This window comes from Saccostrea echinata, unplaced genomic scaffold, assembly GCF_033153115.1.
Source record: "Saccostrea echinata isolate AGI-Se365-2 ecotype Australia unplaced genomic scaffold, CSIRO_AGI_Sech_v1 ptg000009l, whole genome shotgun sequence".
Classification (NCBI taxonomy): domain Eukaryota; kingdom Metazoa; phylum Mollusca; class Bivalvia; order Ostreida; family Ostreidae; genus Saccostrea; species Saccostrea echinata.
This window is the reverse complement of record NW_026889758.1, coordinates 562,913-582,043: the sequence shown is the minus strand read 5'-3', so window position 1 is coordinate 582,043 and position 19,131 is coordinate 562,913. Positions and strand designations below refer to the sequence as shown.

The following is a 19,131-nucleotide window of genomic DNA, read 5'->3' as shown; positions in this document are numbered from 1 at the left end:
TTCTCTTGAAACTAAAGAAAGAAAATAAAATAAAGAAGCTAGATAAATTCTTCAAGTAAGTTCTGAAATTCTTTAAAAACTTATTTCTCATAGAACTAAAAAGAGTAATAGATTACTTTTAAATAATTTAGAAATTGAATTAAGATATTGATTCTTGGTTAAGTCCTTTAAAAATTCAGTAATAAAAATGAGATAATAAAAAAAAAAGATTTTACCAGTTCTTTAATTTCTTAAAAACTCATTTTTCAAAACAGCAAAAAACAGTAAGAGATAAGCTTGAAATAATATTAAAATTGAATTTAACTTAAGTATAAATGGATTATTGGCAAAGTACTCTAAAAACAAAATAATGTAAAAATTAAATAAATAAAAACTAATAGAGTACCTGCAACATATTCTTGAAAATTCTATCATGTCTCATCGCGCATGTACTTATTGTATTGTGCATGTATCCGATTTCGTGTTTTGCCTGTATCGGATTTCGTGTTTATCGTGTTCTGCGTGTATCTGATTTTGCGTTTATCGTGTTTTGCGTGTATTCGATTTCGTGTTTATCGTATTTTGTGTGTAACTGATATCGTGTTTTGTGTGTATCCGATTTTGCGTTTATCGTGTTTTGCATGTGTCCGATTTTGTGTTTATTGTGTTTTGCGTGTATCCGAATTTGTGTTTATCGTGTTTTGCTTTATTAGGTTTTGCAATCATTGGGATGGCTGTTTATCCCATTGTATCGTGCATGCATCAGATTTTGCGTTTATCGTGTTTTGCATTTATCAGATATTGCGTTTATCAGGTTTTGCATTAACCGTGTCCTGCATTTATCAGGTTTTGCATTTATCGTGTTTTGCTTAAGTTTTGCGTTTATCGTGATGGCTGTTTATTCTATCGTATCGGGCATGAATCTTATTGTATCCTGCGTGTATCCTAACCTACCTTGTATCAAGTCAATTAAGAGTAATGTTGCAGGTACTGTTATAATTTTTAAAAATAAGTTCTTAAATTCTTATAAAAAAATAAGTTCTTAAATTCTTATAAAACTTCTTTACAACATTTCATTGAGGAAGGGTATGGGTAGTGGGAGGTCTGTTTAGTTCTCTTGGTCCTTTTTGATTGGTTAAACCCCCTGGGAGATCGGGGGCTTAGAGAATAGATCCCCAGCCTAATAGGGGCTTGTCGTAAGAGGCGACAGAATTTTCCAAAAAATACATTCTGTATCGGTAAAGTTTTTTCTAAAACTAAAAGAACTTAAGATTAGGTTTTATTCTAATGAATGCTATGTCTAAATACACATCACATGCACACACCACCATTTAGGCATAGCATTCATTAGAATACTAAACTTTCATTTTCTTAACAAAAAAAATCATCAGTTAGAAATGTGGATTAAATTATCCGATTCCTAAATTACATAATAAAGATATAAAGTAAATTCTTTACAAGTTTAATTTTCATTTGTTAGTTTTGAATAATTTTAAAAATTTAATTTAAATATCAATTGATTATAGACTTAGTACTCTTAAAACTAAATAATAAAAGTTTAATAAATAAGAACTGAATAAAATCTTGAAATAACTTCTTTAGAATCTTGTTTTCCATACAACTAAAAACAGTTAGAGGTTAGCTTTAAATTGATTATTTGCTTAGTGCTCTTAACACTAAAACATAAAAATTGAATAAGTAAAAACCGAATGAGTTCTTAAGATAAGGTTCTTCAATTCTTTAACAACTTATTTTTCATGCAACCGAGAACAGTTAAAGGTTTTATAAATAATTTTAGAATTGAATTTAAATATAAATTGATTATTTGCTTAGTGCTCTTGAAACTAAATAAAGAAAATAAAATAAAGAAGCTAGATAAATTCTTCAAGTAAGTTCTGAAATTCTTTAAAAACTTATTTCTCATAGAACTAAAAAGAGTAATAGATTACTTTTAAATAATTTAGAAATTGAATTAAGATATTGATTCATGGCTAAGTCCTTTAAAAATTCATGTCTTATCGCGCATGTACTTATTGTATTGTGCGTGTATCCGATTTCGTGTTTATCGTGTTTTGCATGTATCCGATTTCGTGTTTATTGTGTTCTGCATGTATCTGTCGTATCTCTGTTCTGCATGTATCTTTCGTGTTTTGCGTGTATCCTATCATATTGTCCGTGTATCCTATCGTGTTCTGCGTGTATCCTATCGTGTTTTGCATGTATCCTATCATATAGTGCGTGTATCCTACCGTGTTTTGCATGTATCCTATAATATTGTGCCTGAATCCTATTGTGTTGTGCGTGTATCCTATTGTGTTGTAAAGCATGATGATGTGGGCTCTGTATTACATTTAGGAGTGCTTCGATAATAATTAAAACATATCCCCCCTCCCCCTGTGGACACCCCATCAACATCCCCTCTCTCTGTCTGTGCATTTTCTAAGTAGTTGTATATATAGTTAGTTAGTTTTGCATGGTAATTAAAAAATTAAGAATGCCAAAAAAAAAAAACAAAACAAAACAAAAAAACAAAAAAAAAAAAACAAAAAAAAAAAAAATACAAAAAAAATTTTGCATGGTAGTCATAGTCTTCTTAGATTTATGCTGTAAACATGGAAGTTTATGCGTAAAGTTAATTTTGCTAAGAACGCGATAAATAACCCCCGCATTCTAATGCCTTAGACGTATTATTTCATAATTCATTGCTCCATTATCATGGAAATAATCCCTTGTGTGATGTTCTGGCTTCTAATTAGCATAATTAACCACACAAATAAATATCCAGTTTTACAGTTTTGCATGGTAGTTTTTGAACTGTTCAAGTTATTTGAACTTACTATTATATGTTGCATCTAAACCAAACTGATTGCAATGATTGTGTCTTATTTTTGATGATTATAAGTCTGATGGAAGCATTGACATGCTACACTTTATACATTTATGATCCAGAGACTGAGGATAAGGAGATTATCTTTTGTTTATTTAGTACAAGAACCATCTTCTACATGCTGTAGTTGGATGTTCAGCACAATGCATTCTCTGAATGCTGCATATGGTGTGCGATTCCTGTATCAGTGACAGTGTTTGAGGTCTATGTGTCTCTTATTTTTATACTTCAGTGACTTGTGTTCTATGTTAATCTCCATCTTATTGCTTTTGGTGTCTTTACCAAACATGCAGTGATGGTCAGGAATGCTCCGTCTGCTTTTTGTCTGGGTGCTCATTGGATTACCTACCCACTATATCCCAGACAGTATTCTATAGAATGTTTGCTCAATGCAAGTATGGTGTATATACAGGCCATGTTTTTGAATGTGCCTTTTGATGTTTATTTAGTCCCATTAGGACAGCTTGAGTAGTTTTGATGCACATGTATATAGTATATATTATATATTCTCATCATTTAATTATGTTATTGTATTAATTGGCTTCCCATACATCTCCGCATTTATGTGACCTGCATGCACATATCTTACACTCTGTATTGCCTAGAACCATTACTTCCTGTTAGCTCTTTCATCTTGAGGGAAGATGTAGCTTAACCCAAAAGTAGGTCACCATGGCCTCATTTGGGAATGTTTTGGCTATGCATGGTCAAATTGTGTCATGGTCATATCTTGTGCACTATGGTCCTAGGAGCATCCAGCCTTGTCAGTTCATGCATCTTCAGCAAAGGTGTTGTAACCCCAAAATAGGTCACCATGGTTCATTTGAGAAATTTTCAAAATACTTGTCATAACTTGATGTTTTCTTTCACACTTGTCAGTTGATATTGTTTTGGGTAAAGAAGGTCACCATAGCCACATTTTTTGGCAATTATCATGGTTATATCTTTATCATAACTTGTGCATTTTGATGCCTAGGACTATTTTACCTTGTAAGTTGATGCACCTTTGGACAAGGTGTTTTACAACCTAAAATAGGTCACTGTGGCCTCATTTTGGAATTTTATGGCAATGCATAGTCGCATGCTTGATCATGCATATATCTTGTTCACTGAGGCCAAGGGCCTTCAGAGTTTACCTCGGCAGTTGATGCATATATATATCTTACTGAAAGGCTGTCATGGCCTAAAATTAGGTACCATGGTCATGTTTTGGGATTTAGAGCTAGATTTATAAATATACCAGACCCATCTATCATGTATTCTAACAGTGCAGTTATTTACATAAATATCAATGTATTTGATGTATGCATTTGCTGACATATTAAAATTTAAAGATCTGTATTTTTTTTTTCAGAATGCCAAGAAAAGGCCCAGCTTATAGTGTTACCTTTTCCATCCAAAAGTCTGTCTTTCCATTGTAACTCCAACATTTTTTTCTTTCCTAATGTCCTGCATTGAATTTGGAACTAATTTCATAGACTGTATGTTTTGTTTTTCAGGTCAAAGACAGTAACTGCATTTTCTCATTGAAATAGCAAGTAATTTGCATAGATTGTGTTTTGTTTTCAGGTTAAAGAAATTACTAACTGTATATTTTCTATTTAAAATTGGAACTAATATTTGAATAGATTTTGTGTTGTTTTTCAGGTTAAAGACCATAACTGTATTTTCTCATTGAAATTGGAAATAATTTGCAAATATTGTGTGTTTTGTTTTTCAGGTTCAGGACAAGAACTATTAATTTTCTCATTGAAATTGGAACTATTAATTTGCCTTGATTGTGTGTTTTGTTTTTCAGATTAAAGAGGGTATAACTACTATTTTCTCATTGAAATTGGAACTAATTTGCATAAATTGTGTTTTGTTTTTCAGGTTCAGGACAATAACTATTAAGTTTCTCATTGAAATTGGTACTAATTTGCCTAGATTGTGTGTTTTGTTTTTCAGATTAAAGAGGGTATAACTACTATTTTCTCATTGAAATTGGAACTAATTTGCATAAATTGTGTTTTGTTTTTCAGGTTCAGGACAATAACTATTAATTTTCTCATTGAAATTGGTACTTAAATTTGCCTAGATTGTGTGTTTTGTTTTTCAGATTGTAGAGCATATAATTAATTTTTTTCTCATTGAAATTGGAACTTTTTTCAGGTTAAAGACAGTAACTGTATTTTCTCATTAAAAATGGAACTACTTTGAATAAATTGTGTGTTTTGTTTTTCAGGTTCAAAACAGTAATTAATAAGTGTATTTTTCATTGAAATTGGAACTAATTTAAATACATTGTTTTGTTTTTTTTTTTTCAGGTTAAAGACATATAGTAACTGTATTTTTTCATTTGAAATTGGAACTAACTTGCATAGATTTTCTCAGTTCTGTTTTTCAGGTTTAAGAAGTAATTGTATCAGTTTTTTGTCATTATTGAAATTCGAACTAATTTGAATTGATTGTGTGTTATGTTTTTCAGGTTTAAGAAGTATAATTACTAACTGTATGTATTTTCTCATTGAAAGTGGAAATAATTTGCACAGATTTTGTGTTTTGTTTTTCAGGTTAAAGACCGTAACTATTGTCTTATTGAACTTGGAACTAATTTGAATAGATAGTGGATTTTTTTTGTTTTGTTTGTTTTGTTTTTTCAGGTTCAAGAAGTTACTAATTGTATGTATTTCTCATTGAAATTGGAACTAATAGATTGTGTCTTTTGTTTTTCAGGTGAAAGACAATATATATATCCATTTTCTTGCATTAAAATTGAAACTTATTGGAATAGATCATGTGTTTGTTTGTTTGGGGTTTTTTTTCAGGTTATAAACAGTAACTGTATTTTCTCATTGAAATTGGAACTAATCTGCATATATTGTTTTTTGTTTTCAGTTTAAAGACAGTAACTAATGTATTTTTTTTTATTGAAGATACAAGTAATTTGTAGATCATTGTCTGTCTGTCTGACTGTTTGCTTCAGGTCCCATTAATACAATTTGCAGATATTAAAGCAAACCTATAAATGCATTGTTTATACTGCAGATATTGCAGCAAACCTATAAATGCTTTTTTTTATATAATGCACACTTCAGAAGCTGCATATTGAGAGGTATACCTTTCAGGCTTATCATTGACTATTGTTTAGGATTAAACTGTCTTTAGTTTCATCTGACAAAAAGATTGAGAATTAAAAATTATTCTGATAACCAAACTTGACCAGGTATATTTTAATAATTATTATGAATATAAGAATTAGCATTGGGATGCACACATTGAATCAACATCAACAATTAATGTAGTATTGTACACATGACATTTCTGTGATATATCTGGGATTATGGGAATTTATTGTAGTATTGTACACTTGACATTTCTATGATATATCTGGGATTACAGGAATTTATTGTAGTATTGTACACTTGGCATTTCTATGATATATCTGGGATTATGAGAATTTATTGTAGCATTGTACACATGACATTTCTTTGATATATCTGGGATTATGGGAATTTATTGTAGTATTGTACACATGACATTTCTATGATATATCTGGGATTATGGGAATTTATTGTAGTATTGTACACATGGCATTTTTATGATATATCTGGGATTATGGGAATTTGTTGTAGTGTTTTATACATGACATTTCTATGATATATCTGGGATTATGGGAATTTATTGTAGTATTGTACACATGGCATTTCTATGATATAACTGGGATTATGGGAATTTATTGTAGTATTGTAAACATGGCATTTCTATGATATATCTGGGATTATGGGAATTTATTGTAGTTTTGTTCACATGACATTTCTATGATATATCTGGGATTATGGGAATTTATTGTAGTTTTGTACACATGACATTTCTATGATATATCTGGGATTATGGGAATTTATTGTAGTATTGTACACATGGCATTTCTATGATATATCTGGGATTATGGGAATTTATTGTAGTGTTGTACACATGACATTTCTATGATATATCTGGGATTATGGGAATTTATTGTAGTATTGTACATATGGCATTTCTATGATATATCTGGGATTATGGGAATTTATTGTAGTATTCTATGATACATCTGGGATTATGGGAATTTATTGTAGTACATGTATTTTACACATGACATTTCTATGATATATCTTGGATTATGTGAATTTATTGAACAATAGTATTGTACACATGACAATTGTATGATATATCTGGGGTTATGGGAATTTATTGTAGCATTGTACAGATGCCAATTTCTATGATATATCTGGGGTTATTGGAATTTATTGTAATATCAGACCTGGCAACCCTTCCACTTTTGGCATAATTCTTCTGCTTTCTAAAACTAAAATAAGTTGTTATGCCATGACAATCAATTTTATGCTTTTAAAATTTTTATGCTGAAAAAATGCATTATGTAATATTTTTATGTTGGTCAGTTATGATTATTGCTTCCTTTGTATTATACTTTAACAGTACCATAAGCTCAAGAAGTATTTAACACAATTTATTGAATATCTTCTCGCTCAATTTAATGCTAGTAGGTTGTAATTAAATGTAAACTGTAATTTGCAATGACTTAATGACTATCACAAGCAATTGACCAATTACTTCATAAAGGTTAAAGAAATGATAAGATTTGTCTGAATGTTAGAATGTCGTCGTTTTACAACAAATGAAGTTAATGTTAATAATGAATGATTTAAAACATTTTTACTCTCTTCATTTTATGATATATAGCAGGCAGAATTGTTTAGATGAGATAGAAATGCGATGAGATGACAAAATTGTAAAATTTGAAGAATTATGCTTTTGCCTCTGAAATTCCACCAAAATTAAGCTTTAGACTACATTTCTGCAATGAAAAGGGTAGGCAGGTCTGTTGTGTTGTACACGACATTTTCTGTAATATCATCTGGGGTTATGGGAATTTGTTGTAGTACACATACACATGACAATATTCTATGATATATCTGGGGTTATAGGAATTTAAGTATTGCACATGTGATGTTTTCTATGATATATCTGGTGTTATGGGAATTTATTAGATTGTACATAAGTTATTATCTGCAATTTATCTTGGGGTTTTGGAATTTATTGTAGTATTGTACACATGACTGTCCTATCTATGGTTTATTTGAAGTAATTGGAATTTCTTGTAGAATTTCCACATGACAATTTCTATGGGATTATGGAAATTTATTGTAGCATTGTATTTATGACATTTTCTCTGATTGATCTGAAGTTATAGGAATTTGGCATGATATTGTACAAACAACATTTTCTGTGAATTATATGGGGTGTGTAATGAAAATGCCATGGAGTGGAGAAATTCTAGATGCTCTTGAAAGTTAATTGTTGGCCATGGAACTGTAAATGCTGACCTCTGTCTAAGCAAGGAAACTGTTAAGGTCACAATGAGTCTGGAATTGTGTGCATATACATGTTCAGTTCAGTTTTTATCTGAGACCCAACAGAATACTGTACAAGAAGAGGCAAAGGAAACGGACTGAAGACATGAAGGTGCTGAAGACGAGAAGCGATACCAGTTTTTGTATAAATACAGAAGCCAGTGCAGGTATGGTATTTGCAAATTTGTTAATTAAGGAAGCTCTGAACACTTCTTACTGAAGAGTTCTGATTCTAAGGAAGTTACGCAGTTGGAATGATCTGCCCTGTTTTGTGAAATGGAATAAACAGAAACAATTTACAGTAAATGACACAATATAAAAATGACTACGTGTATCCATAATATATTGGACCAAGATAAAGATCTTATTAAAAAAAAACATATGTATATTTCCTTAATGAATTAGTAAACATCAGTGATTTTTGTTCCATAATACTTTTTTGGACATTTTATCTGGAGAAATACGGCAAGCACCTTTTGTCAAAGGTGAAGATAAAAATCTACATTTTCATAATTATATGATATAATTATTGATTTTCTTAAAAGAGATAGAAAACATTTTCATGCATGTTTATAAGAGCTTTCTTAAAAGATCTATTTAACCATGATTTTGTGGGAATAAATGATGTAGACGTATTAATATCCTGTTGTACAATGTAATTAAATTATACCAAAAGAATGACAAGTAGATGTCTCTTACAGCCAAGATCGACACTGATGGTAATCCCCATCTAATGAACATCCTGCTAACTTGACCTTAGATTTACCACCATTCATACCAGAAGTTTGAAATCATGGAGAGGAGAGTGGCTATGGAGAAATATGCTGAGGGAAACATGAAGAAAGAAAACATGACGGCCTTAGTGAAAGAAATGATATTGTAAGCAAAATTATGATTTATAGAAAATACCTCTTACAAGGTAATTAATTTAAATGTAGTCTGTAGATCAAAAATATTCTGTGAACCCTATTTTAGCAAGATGATTTTTTGATGCATGTATTCTTGCAAAGTGAAATTTTAACAAAATTAGTTAATGATTTACAAATTGATCCTTTCTGAATTAAATATATATATGAGAGTGAAATATTCACTTACAGAATTCTTTCATATTAGTACACAAAAATAAAGTTCTTGAAAAAAAGGTGATTTACAGTATAGATGTAAATACTGTAACCCAACTATTATTCGTGTTATCTTTTATTCGTGACTCGTTAGTTTGAAATCGATCCACGATGATTAATTTTTGCAAATGAGGAATTATTCTATACAAATACAAAGCAAAATAAATGGTTCGCGGTGATTAATATTCACGAGTTAAAGTAGGTTGTGAAATTCGCAAATATTTCTTGCACACGAATAATAGTTGGTTTACAGTAATTAACATACAGTACATTTATAATTATAAGACAATTTTTTTTTATTTTAGGGCTATTTCACAGAAGAGGAGGGAAGAATTCAAGAAGTTTTTCGGGATTTAGAGTTAGCTAAAATTTAAGATGGATTTTTTGGTAAATTTAAAATTTAACTTTTTATCATATTAAAAAAATATTTAAAGATGAAGGAGCAGCATTTATCAGTAATGCTAACTTCTGTTATGATTCTCTTCACAGATGTGGCAATTGTAGACTGGTAGAATTTATCTGCTGTGAATTTGACCAGGATGTATCGGACTGCCTTGATCAACTGTCCGTATAATCATTATGGTAAATATCAAAATTCGATTTTAGCCATCTGAACACTTGCCAAATAATGCCAAATTTTAATCCTAGCTAAAATTTCTGCTTTTGCATGTAGTAATGCGTATTCATGAATGATTAATATTCACGAGAATATAATTATTTTAATATTTAATTAGTTCTGGAGGGTCCAAACTCAAACCTAACATTCTTGAGGTACTACAAGCCTTAGGAGAGAAGCCATTTGCCATAAAATGTCCAAAATACATTTGAAGTGATGATCATCATCAATGGTAATTTTTTATTTTAAAGATTACGTCGTACTGTATTGTTCAGAAATGCGTAGAACGCAGGTATGGATTCCGGCAGAGGTGCTTCATACGCTTGCCCCCTCTAAAACAAAAAATAAGAGATAATTTTCATTGTCTTACATTGATGTAAGACAGTCATTTATGATATTGATTAAAAGTCATTTATGTGCTAAAATAAGATTCTACAAATTGTGAACTATCAGGAGCTTTGGGGGGGGGGGGGGGGGGGCTTTTCCCCAAACCTCCAACTGGACACTGCCTCTCTGGGACCTCAGCAGAACCAATGCCCCTTGCCATTTTAAAGCACCTTCTCTGGGAAAGCAAAATCCTGGATCCACACCTGAAATGTACTTGTGTGAAAGATTTTCTAATTTAAGATTTTTATATAGTTCTGGAAAGCTAGGCTTTACTCATGATGCCTGTCATTACAGGGTTTGAGCTATGTTTTATTAATTTTTTTCTTTCGCGAACAAACAGTCTAACTTGTATTATTGTAGGATAATAAAGTTCTTGTGAATAAAAAGGGATTAACAGTTCTAGTCTTGAAAAATTTACTTCTTCTATTCAATTAAAGTTATTGAAATAAAGTTAGTTAATAATCAACATGAATTATTATTACATTTACACATTTAAATGATTCTCTTCGAGAAGGTTTATTCCAGAATTGGCATAGATCGATGAATGATATTGAAAATAACCTTTAAATCATTTTAAAATTTTTTTAAGTATTTGGTTCTTTTAATATTTCAGGCTTTGGGTGAAGGTTGTCTGTAATTGCCAAGTCAACATTTACCGAGCCAATATCTGGTGCCTCTCACAAGCTGAAGAATATATAGAAAAACCAACATTCGTCCCATTTGATCTTGCAGCTACCAGACTTGGTAAGTTGTTCAACTAAGATCCTAGTTTTGGCAAAAAGTGGTTGTTTCTATCATTATCTATCATTAACTTTGTCTAAAATATCACAGTAAAAAATGAAAATAAGGGGGGGGGGATGTTTCTATAGACTAAGAACATTATTTTAGGCAAAATTGGGTTGTTTCTATTATTATTATCTGCATTAATACCCTTAATACTTGTACTTTATATATCATGGTAAAAAAATATAATTTAATGTTGTATTTCTATAGTGTTGGACAAGGAGCCTTGCCCTGTATTACTCAAACTGGAGCGGTGGAGGTAGAGTCCGGGGATATTTTCACTATCTGTGTTCTTCCCAGAATTCCTATATGGCCTGGAGGTAGACTCCGGAGATATTAAAATTTCACTGTCGTGTTCTTCCAAGAATTCCCTTAGAGTCTGGAGCAGAGCAAACCACCAGAATAGTCTGTAATGGAACCTTAGTTTTTTCTCATGGATAATTTTGACAATTTTATTGTATTATTGTACAGATGGCATTTTCTAGGGTTAAGGAAATTCAGTGTAGCATTGTACTGACATTTTTATGAATTATCTTCGGTTACGAAAATTTAATTTTGTATTGTTTACTTGATATTTTCTAGGATTTATCTGGAGATATAGAAATTAATGCATTATTGTATTATACTTTATATGATTTATTTGGGTTATTTTAATTATTCAACTGTATAACTCTCTCTGTGGTAAGTTATGTGTAAGTTATTTTCTTTGAATTGTCTTGAATTAATATGAATTTTATACAGTATTGTATACTTTATTATTTCTATGATATACCTGGGGTCATTGGGATTATGGGAATTTATTGTAGTATTATATACTTTATATGACATTTCTGGGTTATTTGGGGTGATGGGAATTTATTGCAGTATTGTATACCTAATAGTTTTTATGATGTATGTGGAATTAAGTGGGATTATAGGGATTTCATGAAGCATTGTATTCTTTATAGTTTTTATGATATATTGGGGGTTAATGGGGTTAGGGAATTTCATGTTGTATACTTTATAGTTTCTAGGATTTATTCGGGGTTAATGGGGTTAGGGAATTTCATGTAGTATTGTGTACTTTATAGTTTCTTAGATATATCTGGGATTATTTGGGGTATTAGAATTTCATGTTGTTTTGTATTTATAGTTTCTATGATTTATTTGGGGTTGAGGGGGTTAGGGAATTTCATGTAGTATTGTATACTTTATATTTTTTATGATTTATTCAGGGTTAATGGGGTTAGGGAATTTCATGTAGTATTGTGTACTTTATAGTTTCTGTAATATATCGGGGGTAATTAGGGTTATGAGAATTTCATGTAGTATTGTATACTTTATATTTTTTATGATTTATTCGGGGTTAATGGGGTTAGGGAATTTCATGTAGTATTGTGTACTTTATAGTTTCTATACTATATCGGGGGTAATTAGGGTTACGAGAATTTAGTGTAGTATTGTATACTTTATAGTTTCTATGATTTATTTGGGGTTAATGGGGTTAGGGAATTTCATGTAGTATTGTGTACTTTATAGTTTCTGTAATATATCGGGGGTAATTAGGGTTATGAGAATTTCATGTAGTATTGTATACTTTATAGTTTCTAGGATTTATTCGGGGTTAATGGGGTTAGGGAATTTCATGTAGTATTGTGTACTTTATAGTTTCTGTAATATATCGGGGGTAATTAGGGTTATGAGAATTTCATGTAGTATTGTATACTTTATATTTTTTATAATTTATTCAGGGTTAATGGGGTTAGGGAATTCCATGTAGTATTGTGTACTTTATAGTTTCTATGATGTATATTATCTTGGGTTATAGGGATTTGTGTTGGGTTTTCATGCAGTATTGTATACTTTATAGTTTAAGAATAATAGAGTATTGAATACTTGTCTTTTTTTTTCACAAATTTTGTCTTTTTTAATGAGTTATCTAGCATTCTTGGAACTAATTATTGTAGTATTGTCCATTATTATTAGTATTATGTCATTAATTTTTTTGGATTTTTGGAATTTAATGTATTGTTTTGTATACATTACACGTCTAGGGTTTATCTGGGGTTATGGGAATTTAAAGTTAAGTATTTTACACATCACATTAAACTATGGGATTTTGTTGTAGCATCACACACATGGCATTTCTATAATATATCTAGGTTATAAAGATTTATTGTAGGATTACACACATATAACATTTTCTCTGATTTATCGAGCGGGGGTTATAGATTTATTGTTGTACTGTACACGTCACAATTTCCATAATTGATCTGGGGCTATAATTATAAGGTTATGGGAATTAATGGCCATATTACACACATTACATTTTCTCTGATTTATCTCGGGTTATGGGGTTTAGTTATAGTTTTGAACACAGGATATTTATTGATTTAGGGTTTTGGGAATTTAATAAATTATTTTAAACATGACATTTTCTATGAATTAATTATGGGGTAATGGAATTTAAATGTAATATTATACATATGGTTATAAGAATTCAATGTTATGTTGTACATGTCATGACATTTTCTATGATTGACCTTGGGATATGTAAATTTTTTGTTGTATTGTATACTTGTTAATTTTATAAAGTATCTGTGCTTTTGTAAATTTAATTTTGTATTGTTAACTTGAATTTTTTTATGATTTTGTCTGGGGTTACACAGGAATTTATTTTAGTTATAACTGCACACTTCATATTATCTGTGATTAATCTAGGGTTTTGGAAATTCAATATACCGGGTAGTACACAATTTTCTATGATTTCTGTGGGATTATGGGAATTAAATTTTTATTGCACACTTTACAATTACTATGAATTATCTAGGGCTATGGGAATCAAGTGTAGCATTGTACAGTCATTACATTTTCTTGGATTTATAGCTGCATGGGGTTATTAGAATTTATCGTGGTATGACACACTAATGTCTTCACATTTTCTATCATATAAATGAATATGGGGTTATAGGAATTTAATATAGTATATTGAATACTTGAAATTTTCTCTGATTTATCTGGGGTCATGGGAATCTATTGTAGTATTATACAATTGACATTTTCTATGAATTATCATTGGTTATGGGAATTCAATTAGGTACTGTGTATAGGTACTTGAAATTTTCTATTAGCTTCTAGGGTTGTGGGAAATTACCTTGCATTATCATAATTTACTGTAGTAATGTATACTTTATATTATTTTCAATTATTTATCTGGGGTTATGTGAATTTATGGTGGGTAATGGGAATTTAATGTAGTTATTTGTTTATATTTATTTGGGGGTTGGCATATTCATTTTTTAGATCATAATCTTTATTTTTTTTTTAAGGTATCTCATTTTCAATTCAAGTTTGTTGAATAATGTGTCTTCCATTCTTTTGTTTGTCTTGTCTATTTATTTTTTTTTGGGGGGGGGGGGGATGGGGAACAAGGGAAGCATAGGAATAGGAAAATAATGTGGATTTTGCTGAACATTGTATATTGTAATAAAAGATGTTGCTTTGTTTTCATGTGGTTGATTAACATTTACATACATCTACACATAGAAACAATAATGAACTTTGCAGGCATACATGTACATTAATGTCTATATAATGTTTGATCTTTTTCAGTGTCACACATATGTGTCATTAAGTAGGTAAAAGTAATAGTGATTGACCAACTTGTTTTAGGTGTGCATTATTGAAAAGAATTAAGTTTTGTTCAGAGATTAGAACTGGTATGTAAATCAAACTTGCAGAGAATCAAAGTATAATAAGACAAATATATCATGGGAATGTGTTTGATGAGTTAATTGTTAATTAAGCTTGGTTATGATGATGATGTCTTTCCAGAACTAAACATGCAAAACATTTTACAATGCATCTATGGATGTTTATACTGATGCTTGCAATGGATTCTGAATAAGCCTTACATGTGCTTTAGACACTCGTGCGGTGCAGTGTGATAGAGCTGCCTTTCTATGATGTTCTTTAAGTTGTATCGAACCCATGTTTGCACATATTGTGTGCCTATACACATGAATGCTTTGCCCTAATGCAGCTTTGTATGCTGCATCTGACCTATCTTTTATGACACAATCTACACTGTTTCATAAATTACTTGCTTTTGTTGCAAGTCAATGAGAACCAGTTTAGCTCATCAGGTACATCCACCTTAAGCTTTGTTTTTCAGATAAATCAGGGTTTTGTGCATGTTAACCTTATTTTGTTACATGTAACTTGATACCTTTATATGCTTTATTATGTATTTATTGGTTTTTTTATGTAAATAAATGTGTATTTATTTGTTAGTTGTGTAATCTTTTAAATGCATTTCTAATGTCATATGAAATGATTTAAGTAAATGTTCATGTAGAGCTGCCTGCATGGTGCAGTGGTTAGATCTCGAGCCTTTGCTCTAGAGCTGTGGAGTAAAGTGTTGAACCTTAAGTCACAGGTTCGAATCTCACTGTGGGATATGGAGACTGGTACTTCGGATAAGGTCATATCAACCAAGGTCCCGTGTCACAATAGGTGTTGGCAAGAAAAAGATCCCTCAATGCTCATTGGCCCCGAGTGCCAGGTATAGGTCTAAAATTTACAGCCCTCCATCAGCAAGTGCTGATGTCTTAAAATGAGTGAAAAATTCTCAAAAGGGGCATTGAAGAAAGAAACGTATAAAGCTGAACTTTGGTATCTGGAATAATACCATGGATATTTTATGAAAATGTAAAAAGAAAAAAAAAGTTGTTTATCCCAGATTTGAAAGAAAAGTAATAAGCTGGATGTCCTGAGTGCCAATAAATTTTGTCTGAAATTTAGGTCTCAAGATCAGATCAGAAAAACTCAAATTAATTAATATTCCAGGTTAGATTTAAATAAAAAATTAAATGTTCAAATATGTTGAAAAAAAAAAGTTATTTTGAATTGAAACAAAATAATGAGGAAGAATGAGGCGAGGACCCCTTTTGAAGCTATTATTCCTCGATTATCAAAGTTTATTTTCTCGGAAAGTACATGTATAAATTGTCAGTACCCATGTAATGTCATCTTTCGTATGTAACGGGAAATCCTGGCATAAAACAACACAGAGAAGAATGTCCAGTTTTCAATAAATTGATCATCATTTCAATATTTATATATGATATAACAACTGGCTCTGAAATTAATATAAAACACACAATAATACTAGAATGGTGCTATAAAAATATAATAATAGATATACATAAGAATCATTATAAACATTGTGTCATAAGTAAATATTTCGCTATATGGAATTTACTACTGCTTTCCACGTATAAAGGGAGGTAACTCTTATAACCTTAATTGAAATACTTTTCACCATCGTGAAGAGTTATCTTTCTTATTTAGAAAAATAATGAAATTATGGAACCAAGTCTACCTTACAACTGTAGGTCTTCAAATACGAAAATAAGCTATAATAATAAGAAAATTAATAAATTCCTAAAGATATGCTCTTTACAATTCCTCTGTATATGCCTCTGTCTTTGTCCAGGAATTTGCCAGAATTACGTAAACTGATGAAATTATAGAACACCTTTCTACAACTTTCTGCATGTCTTAAAACATCCAAACTGAATAATGTTTACTCTGAGTGTAATACATCTACTACCACCTTTTTCTAAACACTTTTCTCAATAATAACAAAAAGTGCATGCATACTGGTATTATCTTCAAACAAAATTGTAGGAAAGATAACTCTTGCATGCATATTTCTGAATATAATAAAGATAATAGTTAACTCCCTTTCTACAGAAGAATCAAAATTAATTATAAATAATATACAGATACAGTTTTCACTGCATAGTATCAGTATTATTATGAATTCAGAAAATATTTATGCTTACCACTCATGAGTTGTAAAATTGAAGATTGTACAGCAATAAACTAATACTAGATTCTTATACTCACATCATGAAACTATTTATCAATGGATAAAAAATAAATACAATATGATCAACCATTATAATAAAATTAAAAAGATTTCAAGATATTTCTTTTATCATAGAAGCATATCTAAAAGTCGATGGGACCTAGAAAAATCTTCGAGATATCCGAGGAATTGAGATATCAAGGGTAAAATACTAAAAGAATAATAAGTTGGGACTTCCAAATCAGTTCAACATATCCATGGTATTCGAAATATCAGTGTTCAAGATATTGAAGTTCAACTGTAATTATATATGCATCTACAAATCAATTGACTTATGAAGAATATTCTCTACAAAACAATTCATTTTGACTGAAAATACCTTTTTAACAATGACTACAGTAAGCCTGGAACTAAACATCACAATAGAAAAATTCCCTCCAAAATTATAATCACATGATTGGAAACCCTGTATACCTGACCATAATTAAGCATAGGCATCTCCTCCAAAAATTGCTACAGTGCTTAAAAGTTAAAAATATCCACATGACAATTCTTAGGTTAATCAACTGAGTACTGTAAATATATTCATAAATCAGTTCATGTGTTACAAATAATTAATAAATGAATTCATATCATAATAGTTTAATTGATTGAAATTATATATCAATTAAATTTCATTCTGTCACAATTACATTTACATTATGTCTGGAGTTTTAATTTTCTGACCAAGTCTTTAAACTGTAAAATGACAACATTTCTGTCCTAGGCATTCCAGGGTTGTAATTAGCTGTGCACTGTCATTTCTGTCCTAGGCATTCCAGGGTTGTAATTAGCTGTGCACTGTCATTTCTGACCTAGGCATTGCAGGGTTGTAATTAGCTGTGCACTGTCATTTCTGTTCTAGGCATTCCACGGTTGTAATGAGCTGTGCACTGTCACTTCTGTTCTAGGCATTCCACGGTTGTAATGAGCTGTGCACTGTCATTTCTGTCCTAGGCATTCCAGGGTTGTAATGAGCTGTGCACTGTCATTCCTGTCCTAGGCATTCCAGGGTTGTAATGAGCTGTGCACTATGAGGAAGAATCATGAAGGAGCCAGACTCTGCCGGTCAGCAAGTGGAGGCTGGTTTCCTTTATGTGCTCTTTAGTTTGGTGGCTTGTCAATCTTGGAAGATGGAATTGGGAAATGAGAATAGGGTTGGAATTCTTTGCTGTCTACAGAAAGACACAAAAACTGTCTCCATGCAGTGTCTTTCCAACTGTCACTGTGGTTTTGGCAGAAAGACCAGTTACTCTTTTCATTGAACCTGTAGAATATACCTCTCAATATTTTCTATGCTCCAGCTAGGGCAAATTTCTTTCGTTTCGATCAGCAGAAATGTTCCCTTACTTGGATCTTTGGGAAACCAGGATGGGAAAACTGTCCTCCATCTTGCTGTATTTTATAATAAATAAAGGTATATGTCCACATGAATGAAATATGTGGTACTCTAAAAATGATGACTATACAGGTCTTTCAGTTGCTGAACTTGTGCAGTGGACATTGTGACCTTTAATTGTCTCTTATAGCAAGCACATATCATGTTCCTAGGGATGTTGTCTTATTCCACTGCATCCTTGAAATAGAATTATACAAATGCCAATCATAACGATTTACCTGAAGAAAGAACTATGTGCGGTATATGCACATTTTTGCCCCAACAAGTCATATTTTGAAAATTTCTTGAAATGTGCTGAATTGTATATATTGTGTGAGAAATCTAAATTAACAAAAAATATTATAGTTTCGAAGTAGATTATTGGCAACTTTTCTTTCTATGATGTCACAAACTATTCGGATTTTGTGTTATTTACAGAAAAAGGAAAAAATGGACAAAATTTGTTCAATTTTTACTATAAAATTTATAGAGCAGGCCTGCTCAAGAACAATATTTACATATATTTCATTGATATTAACATTCTACTCATTATATCAAAATATTGAGTTGTAGCAGACCTGCACTTGGTGACTTTTACTCAAAATATCAATGTATTAATATACACTTTTTTGTATAAATCATGGAAATTTTGAATTTATGTCATCTTTCTGACATCATATTTAACATATGGTGCCAT

The 19,131-nt window shown here is 30.9% G+C and overlaps 2 long non-coding RNA genes across 2 annotated transcripts; both read left to right on the top strand.

The window, feature by feature from the left end:
* Window positions 1-9,052: 9,052 nt before the first annotated feature.
* LOC133183134 (uncharacterized) lies at window positions 9,053-9,945 on the top strand. Its single transcript, XR_009720587.1, has 3 exons — window positions 9,053-9,135; window positions 9,683-9,764; window positions 9,867-9,945. It is a non-coding gene; the product is annotated as an uncharacterized LOC133183134 (long non-coding RNA).
* A 167-nt stretch (window positions 9,946-10,112) lies between these two features.
* On the top strand, window positions 10,113-11,838 carry LOC133183132 (uncharacterized). The gene is made up of 3 exons (XR_009720586.1): window positions 10,113-10,225; window positions 10,994-11,124; window positions 11,374-11,838. It is a non-coding gene; the product is annotated as an uncharacterized LOC133183132 (long non-coding RNA).
* The last annotated feature ends 7,293 nt before the right edge of the window (window positions 11,839-19,131 follow it).